Genomic DNA, 10,111 nt, shown 5'->3' on the forward strand with positions numbered 1-10,111 from the left:
CTAGTAGTGACCAGTGAAGAGGCGGGGCCAGGAGCTATGACTCTACCATTGCAATCATGCAATTACAATTAGGTGAGTACACACACACACACACACACACACACACACACACACACACACACACACACACACACACACACACACACACACACACACACACACACACACACGGGTCATGGTACGTGATGAGGTATCACAGTGGGCAACTGTGAAGAGCGGGGTGCCACAGGGGTCAGTCCTAGGACCAGTGCTATTTTTGATGTATGTGAATGACATGGTGGAAGGGATAGACTCTGAAGTGTCCCTGTTCGCAGATGATGTTAAGTTAATGAGAAGGATTAAATCGGTTGAGGATCAGGCAGGACTACGAAGAGACCTGGATAGGCTGGACATGTGGTGCAGCAACTGGCTTCTCGATTTCAACCCTGGCAAATGCAAAGTCATGAAGATTGGGGAAGAGCAAAGAAGACCGCAGACAGAGTATAGGCTAGGTGGGCAAAGGCTGCAAATCTCACTCAAGGAGAAAGATCTTCGGGTGACCATAACACCGAGCATCATCAACCAGATAACTGCTGGAGCATATGGGCGCCTGGTAAACCTGAGAATAGCGTTCAGATACCTTAGTAAGGAATCGTTCAAGACACTGTACACTGTGTACGTCAGGCTCATACTGGAGTATGCAGCACCAGTTTGGAGCCCACACCTGTTCAAGCACGTCAAGAAATTAGAGAAGGATCAAAGGTTTGCTACAAGGCTAGTTCCGGAGGTCAGGGGAATGTACTATGGAGAAAGGTTGAGGGAAATCAGACTGACGATACTGGAGGACAGAAGAGTCAGGGGAGACATGATAACAACATACAAAATAATGCGTGGAATAGACAAGGTAGACAGAGACAGGATGTTCCAGAGAGGGAACACAGAAACAAGGGGTCACAATTGGACAGTGAAGAGAGAGACAGTACACTCTCCTGGATAGTGAAGGAGTACACTAACAGTATGCTCACCCTGGGCAGTGAAAGGAGAAACAGTATACTCACCCTGGATAGTGAAGAGAGAGACAATCTACTCACCCTGGGCAGTGAAGGGAGAGAGAGTATACTCACCCTGGACAGTGAAGAGAGAGAGACAGTGCACTCACCTGTAGTGAAGGAGTATACTTACAGTATATTCACCCTGGGCAGTGAAAGGAGAGAGAGTGTACTCACCCTGGACAATGAATGGAGAGAGTATACTAACCGTGAGCAATATACTCACCCTGGACAGTATTACTCTCCCTGACAAAAGAGACTGGACAGTCAAGGGAGAGAATGTATACTCACCCTGGTAAGAGATACTGGACAGTGAAGGAGAGACAGTATACTCACCGTGGGCAGTATACTCAAACTGGAGTGTGTAGTCACCCTGGACAGTATTACCCTCCCTGGTAAGAGAGACTGGACAGTTAAGGGAGAGACAGTATACTCACACTGGACAGTGAAGGGGAGACAGTATACTCACCCTGGACAGTATTACTCACTCAGGTAAGAGAGACTGAACAGTGAAGGGAGAGACAGTATACTCACCGTGGACAGTATTCTCATCCTGGTGAGTATATTCAAGTTGGGCAGTATTACTCACCCTGGACAGTGAAGGGAGAGACAGTATACTTACCTTGGACAGTATACTCACTATGGAGAGTATACTCACCCTGGACAGTATTACTCACCCAGGAAAGAGAGACTGACCAGTGAAGGGAGAGACAGTATACTTACCGTGGGCAGTATTCTCACCCTGGAGAGTATATTTACGTTGGGCAGTATTACTCACCCTGGACAGTGAAAGGAGAGACAGTATACTCACCCTGTACAGTGAAGGGAGACACAATATACTCACCCTGGACGGCGAAGGAAGAGAGAGTATACTCACCTTGAAAAGCGAAGGGAGAGACAGTGTACTCACCCTGGTAAAAGAGAATGGGCAGTGGAGGGAGAAACAGTATATTCACCCTGGACAGTATACTAACTCTGGTAAGAGATACTGGGCAGTGAAGGGAGAGACAATATACTCACCGTGGACAGTATGCTCACCCTGGAGAGCATACTCACCCTGGACACTATACTCACCCTGGTAAGAGAGACTTGCCAGTGAATAAACAGCATTCTCACCCGTGGACAGTATACTCACCCTTGACAGTATACTCATCCTGGACAGTATACTCACCCTGGTAATAGAGCCTGGGCAGTGAAAGGAGAGACAGTATACTCACCCGTGGACAGTATACTCACACTTGACAGTATACTCACCCGTGGATAGTATACTCACCCTGGACAGTATACTCACTCTGGTAATAGAGACGGGGCAGTGAAAGGAGAGACAGTATACTCACCCGTGGACAGTATACTCACACTGGACAGTATACTCACCCGTGGACAGTATACTCACCCTGGACAGTATACTCACCCTGGTAATAGAGACTGGGCAGTGAAAGGAGAGACAGTATACTCACCCGTGGACAGTATACTCACCCTGGACACTATACTCACCCTGGAAAGAGAGACTGGGCAGTGGAGGTAGAGACGGTATACTCATCCGTGGACAGCATAGTCACCAGAGAGCAAAATACTCACCGTGGACAGTGTACTCACCATGAGCACTATACTTGGTAAGAGAGACTGGGTAGTGAAGGGAGACACGGTATACTCACCCTGGACAGTATAATCACCCTGGAAAGTATACTCACCCTGGTAAGAGAGGCTGGGCAGTGAAGGAAGTGACGGTATACTCATCATGGACAGTATACTCACCCTGGTAAGAGAGGCTGGGCAGTGAAGGAAGAGACAGTAAACACATCCTGGGCGGTTTACTCACCCTTGGACAGTATACTCACCCTGGACAGTATACTCACCCTGGACAGTATACTCACTCTGGACAGTATTCTCACCCTGGACAGTATACTCACTCTGGACAATATTCTCACCCGTGGACAGTATACTCACCCTGGACAGTATAATCACCCGGACACTATTCTCACCCTGGTAAGAGAGACTGGGCAGGGAAGGGAGAGACAGTACACTCATCCTGGACAGTATACTCGCCCTGGACAGTATGCTCACCATAGACAGTATACTCACCCTGGACAGTATACTCACTCTGGACAGTATACTCACCCTGGACAGTATACTAACCCTGGAGAGTATACTCTGGACAGTATTCTCACCCGTGGACAGTATACTCACCCTGGACAGTATACTCACCCTGGACAGTGAAGGGAGAGACAGTATACTCACCTGGATAGCGAAGGAGTATACTCACAGTATATTCACCCTGGGCATTGGAAGGAAAGACAGTGTACCCACCCTGGACAATGAAGGGAGAGACAGTATACTCACCCTGGACAGAGAAGGGAGAGACAGTATACTCATCCTGGACAGTGAAGAGAGAGACAGTACACTCTCCTGGATAGTGAAGGAGTACACTAACAGTATACTTACCCTGGGCAGTGAAAGGAGAAACAGTATACTCACCCTGGATAGTGAAGAGAGAGATAATCTACTCACCCTGGGCAGTGAAGGGAGAGAGAGTATACTCACCCTGGACAGTGGAGAGAGACAGTACACTCACTTGTAGTGAAGGAGTATGCTTACAGTATATTCACCCTGGGCAGTGAAAGGAGAGAGAGTGTACTCACCCTGGACAATGAATGGAGAGAGTATACTCACCGTGAGCAATATACTCACCCTGGACAGTATTGCTCTCCCTGACAAAAGAGACTGGACAGTGAAGGGAGAGAATGTATACTCACCCTGGTAAGAGATACTGGACAGTGAAGCAGAGACAGTATACTCACCGTGGGCAGTATACTCAAACTGGAGTGTGTACTCACCCTGGACAGTGTTACTCTCCCTGGTAAGAGAGACTGGACAGTTAAGGGAGAGACAGTATACTCACCCTGGACAGTTAAGGGACAGACTGTATACTCACCCTGGACAGTGAAGGAGAGACAGTATACTCACCCTTGACAGTATTACTCACCCAGGTAAGAGAGACTGAACAGTGAAGGGAGAGACAGTATACTCACCGTGGACAGTATTCTCATCCTGGTGAGTATATTCAAGTTGGGCAGTATTACTCACCCTGGACAGTGAAGGGAGAGACGGTATACTCACCTTGGACAGTATACTCACTCTGGAGAGTATACTCACCCTGGACAGTATTACTCACCCAGGTAAGAGAGACTGACCAGTGAAGGGAGAGACAGTATATTTACCGTGGGCATTATTCTCACCCTGGAGGGTATATTTACGTTGGGCAGTATTACTCACCCTGAACAGTGAAGGGAGAGACAGTATGCTCACCCTGTACAGTGAAGGGAGACACAATATACTCACCCTGGACGGGGAAGGGAGAGACAATATACTTACCCTGGACGGCGAAGGAAGAGAGAGTATACTCACCTTGAAAAGCGAAGGGAGAGACAGTGTACTCACCCTGGTAAAAGAGACTGGGCAGTGGAGGGAGAAACAGTATATTCACCCTGGACAGTATACTAACTCTGGTAAGAGATACTGGGCAGTGAAGGGAGAGACAATATACTCACCGTGGACAGTATGCTCACCCTGGAGAGCATACTCACCCTGGACACTATACTCACCCTGGTAAGAGAGACTTGCCAGTGAATAAACAGCATTCTCACCCGTGGACAGTATACTCACCCGTGGACAGTATACTCATCCTGGACAGTATACTCACCCTGGTAATAGAGCCTGGGCAGTGAAAGGAGAGACAGTATACTCACCAGAGCCTGGGCAGTGAAAGGAGAGACAGTATACTCACCCGTGGACAGTATACTCACACTGGACAGTATACTCACCCGTGGATAGTATACTCACCCTGGACAGTATACTCACTCTGTTAATAGAGACTGGGCAGTGAAAGGAGAGACAGTATACTCACCCGTGGACAGTATACTCACACTGGACAGTATACTCACCCTGGACAGTATACTCACCCTGGACACTATACTCACCCTGGTAAGAGAGACTGGGCAGTGAAGGGAGAGACAGTATACTCATCCTGGACAGTATACTCGCCCTGGACAGTATACTCACCCTGGGCAGTATACTCACCCTGGACAGTATACTCACTCTGCACAGTATACTCACCCTGGACAGTATACTCACCCTAGACAGTATACTCACTCTGGACAGTATTCTCACCCGTGGACAGTATACTCACCCTGGACAGTATACTCACCCTGGACACTATACTCACCCTGGACACTATACTCACCCTGGTAAGAGAGACTGGGCAGTGAAGGGAGAGACAGTATACTCATCCTGGACAGTATACTCACCCTTGACACTATACTCACCCTGGTAAGAGAGGCTGGACAGTGAAGGAAGAGACAGTAAACACATCCTGGGCAGTTTACTCACCCGTGGACAGTATACCCACACTGGACAGTATACTCACCCTGGACAGTATACTCACCCTGGACACTATGCTCACCCTGGTAAGAGAGACTGGGCAGTGAAGGGAGAGACAGTATACTCATCCTGGACAGTATACTCGCCCTGGACAGTATACTCACCCTGGACAGTATACTCACCCTGGACAGTATACTCACCCTGCACAGTATACTTACCCTGGACAGTATACTCACCCTGGACAGTATACTCACTCTGGACAGTATTCTCACCCGTGGACAGTATACTCACCCTGGACAGTATACTCACCCTGGACAGTGAAGGGAGAGACAGTATACTCACCTGGATAGCGAAGGAGTATACTCAGTGTATATTCACCCTGGGCATTGGAAGGAGAGACAGTGTACCCACCCTGGACAATGAAGGGAGAGACAGTATACTCACCCTGGACAGTGAAAGGAGAGACAGTATACTCATCCTGGACAGTGAAGAGAGAGACAGTACACTCTCCTGGATAGTGAAGGAGTACACTAACAGTATGCTCACCCTGGGCAGTGAAAGGAGAAACAGTATACTCACCCTGGATAGTGAAGGGAGAGACAATCTACTCACCCTGGGCAGTGAAGGGAGAGAGAGTATACTCACCCTGGACAGTGGAGAGAGAGACAGTACACTCACCTGTAGTGAAGGAGTATACTTACAGTATACTCACCCTGGGCAGTGAAAGGAGAGAGAGTGTACTCACCCTGGACAATGAATGGAGAGAGTATACTCACCGTGAGCAATATACTCACCCTGGACAGTATTACTCTCCCTGACAAAAGAGACTGGACAGTGAAGGGAGAGAATGCATACTCACCCTGGGAAGAGATACTGGACAGTGAAGGAGAGACAGTATACTCACCGTGGGCAGTATACTCAAACTGGAGTGTGTAGTCACCCTGGACAGTATTACCCTCCCTGGTAAGAGAGACTGGACAGTTAAGGGAGAGACAGTATACTCACCCTGGACAGAGAAGGGACAGACTGTATACTCACCCTGGACAGTGAAGGAGAGATAATATACTCACCCTTGAAAGTATTACTCACCCAGGTAAGAGAGACTGAACAGTGAAGGGAGAGGCAGTATACTCACCGTGGACAGTATTCTCATCCTGGTGAGTATATTCAAGTTGGGCAGTATTACTCACCCTGTACAGTGAAGGGAGAGACAGTATACTCACCTTGGACAGTGTACTCACTCTGGAGAGTATACTCACCCTGGACAGTATTACTCACCCAGGTAAGAGAGACTGACCAGTGAAGGGAGAGACAGTATACTCACCCTGGACGGGGAAGGGAGAGACAATATACTTACCCTGGACGGCGAAGGAAGAGAGAGTATACTCACCTTGAAAAGCGAAGGGAGAGACAGTGTACTCACCCTGGAAAAAGAGACTGGGCAGTGGAGGGAGAAACAGTATATTCACCCTGGACAGTATACTAACTCTGGTAAGAGATACTGGGCAGTGAAGGGAGAGACAATATACTCACCGTGGACAGTATGCTCACCCTGGAGAGCATACTCACCCTGGACACTATACTCACCCTGGTAAGAGAGACTTGCCAGTGAATAAACAGCATTCTCACCCGTGGACAGTATACTCACCCGTGGACAGTATACTCATCCTGGACAGTATACTCACCCTGGTAATAGAGCCTGGGCAGTGAAAGGAGAGACAGTATACTCACCCGTGGACAGTATACTCACACTGGACAGTATACTCACCCGTGGATAGTATACTCACCCTGGACAGTATACTCACTCTGGTAATAGAGACTGGGCAGTGAAAGGAGAGACAGTATACTCACCCGTGGACAGTATGCTCACACTGGACAGCATCCCTCTCGCGTGCCTTAAGTACACTATGGAGGAGGAGCTTGGACATGGGTGAAATTCCACAGTCACTTAAAACAACGGATATAGCCCCACTCCATAAAGGTGGCAGCAAAGCATTAGCTAAGAACTATAGACCAATAGCTCTGACGTCCCACATCATAAAAATCTTTGAAAGAGTGCTAAGAAGCAGGATTGCAAATCACCTGGATTCCCAAAATCTGCACGATCCAGGGCAACATGGGTTCAGGGCAGGTCGCTCCTGCCTCTCACAACTATTGGATCACTATGACATGGCCTTGGATGCACTGGAAGAAAATCAGAATGCAGATGTAATATACACAGACTTTGCAAAAGCATTTGACAAATGCGATCATGGCGTAATAGCCCATAAAATACGTGCTAAAGGAATAACTGGGAAAGTGGGGAGATGGATCTTCAACTTCCTAACAAATCGAACACAAAGAGTAGTGGTCAACAGAGTTAAATCGGAGGCTGCCATAGTGAAGAGCTCTGTTCCACAAGGCACAGTACTCGCCCCCATCTTATTCCTTATCCTCATATCAGACATAAACAGAGATATACACCACAGCACCGTATCATCCTTTGCGGATGATACTAGGATCTGCATGAGGCTGTCATCTGCTGAGGACGCGGTTAACCTCCAAGAAGATATAAACAAAGTTTTCCAGTGGGCAACGGTAAACAATATGATGTTCAATGAGGACAAATTCCAACTACTCTGTTATGGAAAACTGGAGGAGATAATAACTAGATAATAACTACTGACTCCGGCCATACAATAGAGCGGAAAAATAATGTAAGGGACCTGGGAGTAGTAATGTCTGAGGATCTCACTTTCAAGGATCACAACAGTGCCACGATCGCACGTGCAAAGAAAATGATAGGATGGATAATGAGAACTTTCAAAACGAGAGATGCCAAGCCCATGATGATCCTTTTCAAATCACTTGTTCTCTCTAGGCTGGAATACTGCTGTACATTAACATCTCCATTCAAAGCAGGTGAAATCGCAGATCTAGAGAGTGTACAGAGATCCTTTACTGCACGTATAAGTTCTGTCAAGCACCTTAACTACTGGGAACGCTTGGAAGCACTTGACTTGTACTCGTTGGAACGCAGGAGGGAGAGATATATCATAATCTACACTTGGAAAATCTTGGAAGGAATGGTCCCAAATCTGCACACAGAAATCACTCCCTGCGAAAGTAAAAGACTGGGCAGGCGATGCAAAATGCCGCCAATAAAAAGTAGGGGCGCCATTGGTACACTAAGAGAAAACACCATAAGTGTCCGGGGCCCAAAACTATTCAACAGCCTCCCATCAAGCATTAGGGGAATTGCCAATAAACCCCTGGCTGCCTTCAAGAGAGAGCTGGACAGATACCTAAAGTCAGTGCCGGATCAGCCGGGCTGTGGCTCGTACGTTGGACTGCGTGCGGCCAGCAGTAACAGCCTAGTTGATCAGGCCCTGATCCATCGGGAGGCCTGGTCATGGACCGGGCCGCGGGGGCGTTGATCCCCGGAATAACCTCCAGGTAACCTTGAGGTATACTCATCCTGGACAGTATACTCACCCTGGACACTATACTCACCCTGGTAAGAGAGACTGGGCAGTGAAGGGAGAGACAGTATACTCATCCTGGACAGTATACTCGCCCTGGACAGTATACTCACCCTGGGCAGTATACTCACCCTGGACAGTATACTCACTCTGCACAGTATACTCACCCTGGACAGTATACTCACCCTAGACAGTATACTCACTCTGGACAGTATTCTCACCCGTGGACAGTATACTCACCCTGGACAGTATACTCACCCTGGACACTATACTCACCCTGGACACTATACTCACCCTGGTAAGAGAGACTGGGCAGTGAAGGGAGAGACAGTATACTCATCCTGGACAGTATACTCACCCTTGACACTATACTCACCCTGGTAAGAGAGGCTGGACAGTGAAGGAAGAGACAGTAAACACATCCTGGGCAGTTTACTCACCCGTGGACAGTATACCCACACTGGACAGTATACTCACCCTGGACAGTATACTCACCCTGGACACTATGCTCACCCTGGTAAGAGAGACTGGGCAGTGAAGGGAGAGACAGTATACTCATCCTGGACAGTATACTCGCCCTGGACAGTATACTCACCCTGGACAGTATACTCACCCTGGACAGTATACTCACCCTGCACAGTATACTCACCCTGGACAGTATACTCACCCTGGACAGTATACTCACTCTGGACAGTATTCTCACCCGTGGACAGTATACTCACCTTGGACAGTATACTCACCCTGGACACTATACTCACCCTGGACACTATACTCACCCTGGTAAGAGAGACTGGGCAGTGAAGGGAGAGACAGTATACTCATCCTGGACAGTATACTCACCCGAGGACAGTATACTCACCCTTGACACTATACTCACCCTGGTAAGAGAGGCTGGGCAGTGAAGGCAGTGGGTGACAGTGATCAGTGAAGGGACCACACACATGGATGTTCCCCAGTGGTAAGCTGTAGTTGCTACCCGTGGCGTTACTTCCCCTGGGCACTTCCTCTGGGGAGCTTCTACCCCGAGGCGCCCCCACCACCACTCTGCCAAACACACACACAGGTTAGACATAAGGTGTTAGTAAGATCACATGTTGTGGGATTTGGTCCATGTCCCTTCACGAAAGCTGTCTAAATGCTGTTAGAGAGATCTTAATCCAAAGAATTATAGCTTATCTCCCCCCCCCCTCTTTTAGAGTTATCGTTCCTGATTAACCTCCCCTATTTCCTTTGGGGTCGTATTAT

The 10,111-nt window shown here is 48.2% G+C and overlaps 1 protein-coding gene across 1 annotated transcript in view; it reads right to left on the reverse strand.

The window, feature by feature from the left end:
- LOC128704096 (integrin alpha pat-2-like) overlaps positions 1-9,906 on the reverse strand; it is a gene marked incomplete at its 3' end in the record, with an annotated part of 216,265 nt that extends 206,359 nt beyond the window's left edge. The window contains 1 exon segment of the mRNA XM_070087429.1: positions 9,744-9,906.
- Between the last annotated feature and the right edge of the window lie 205 nt (positions 9,907-10,111).

This window comes from Cherax quadricarinatus, chromosome 2, assembly GCF_038502225.1.
Source record: "Cherax quadricarinatus isolate ZL_2023a chromosome 2, ASM3850222v1, whole genome shotgun sequence".
NCBI lineage: Eukaryota > Metazoa > Arthropoda > Malacostraca > Decapoda > Parastacidae > Cherax > Cherax quadricarinatus.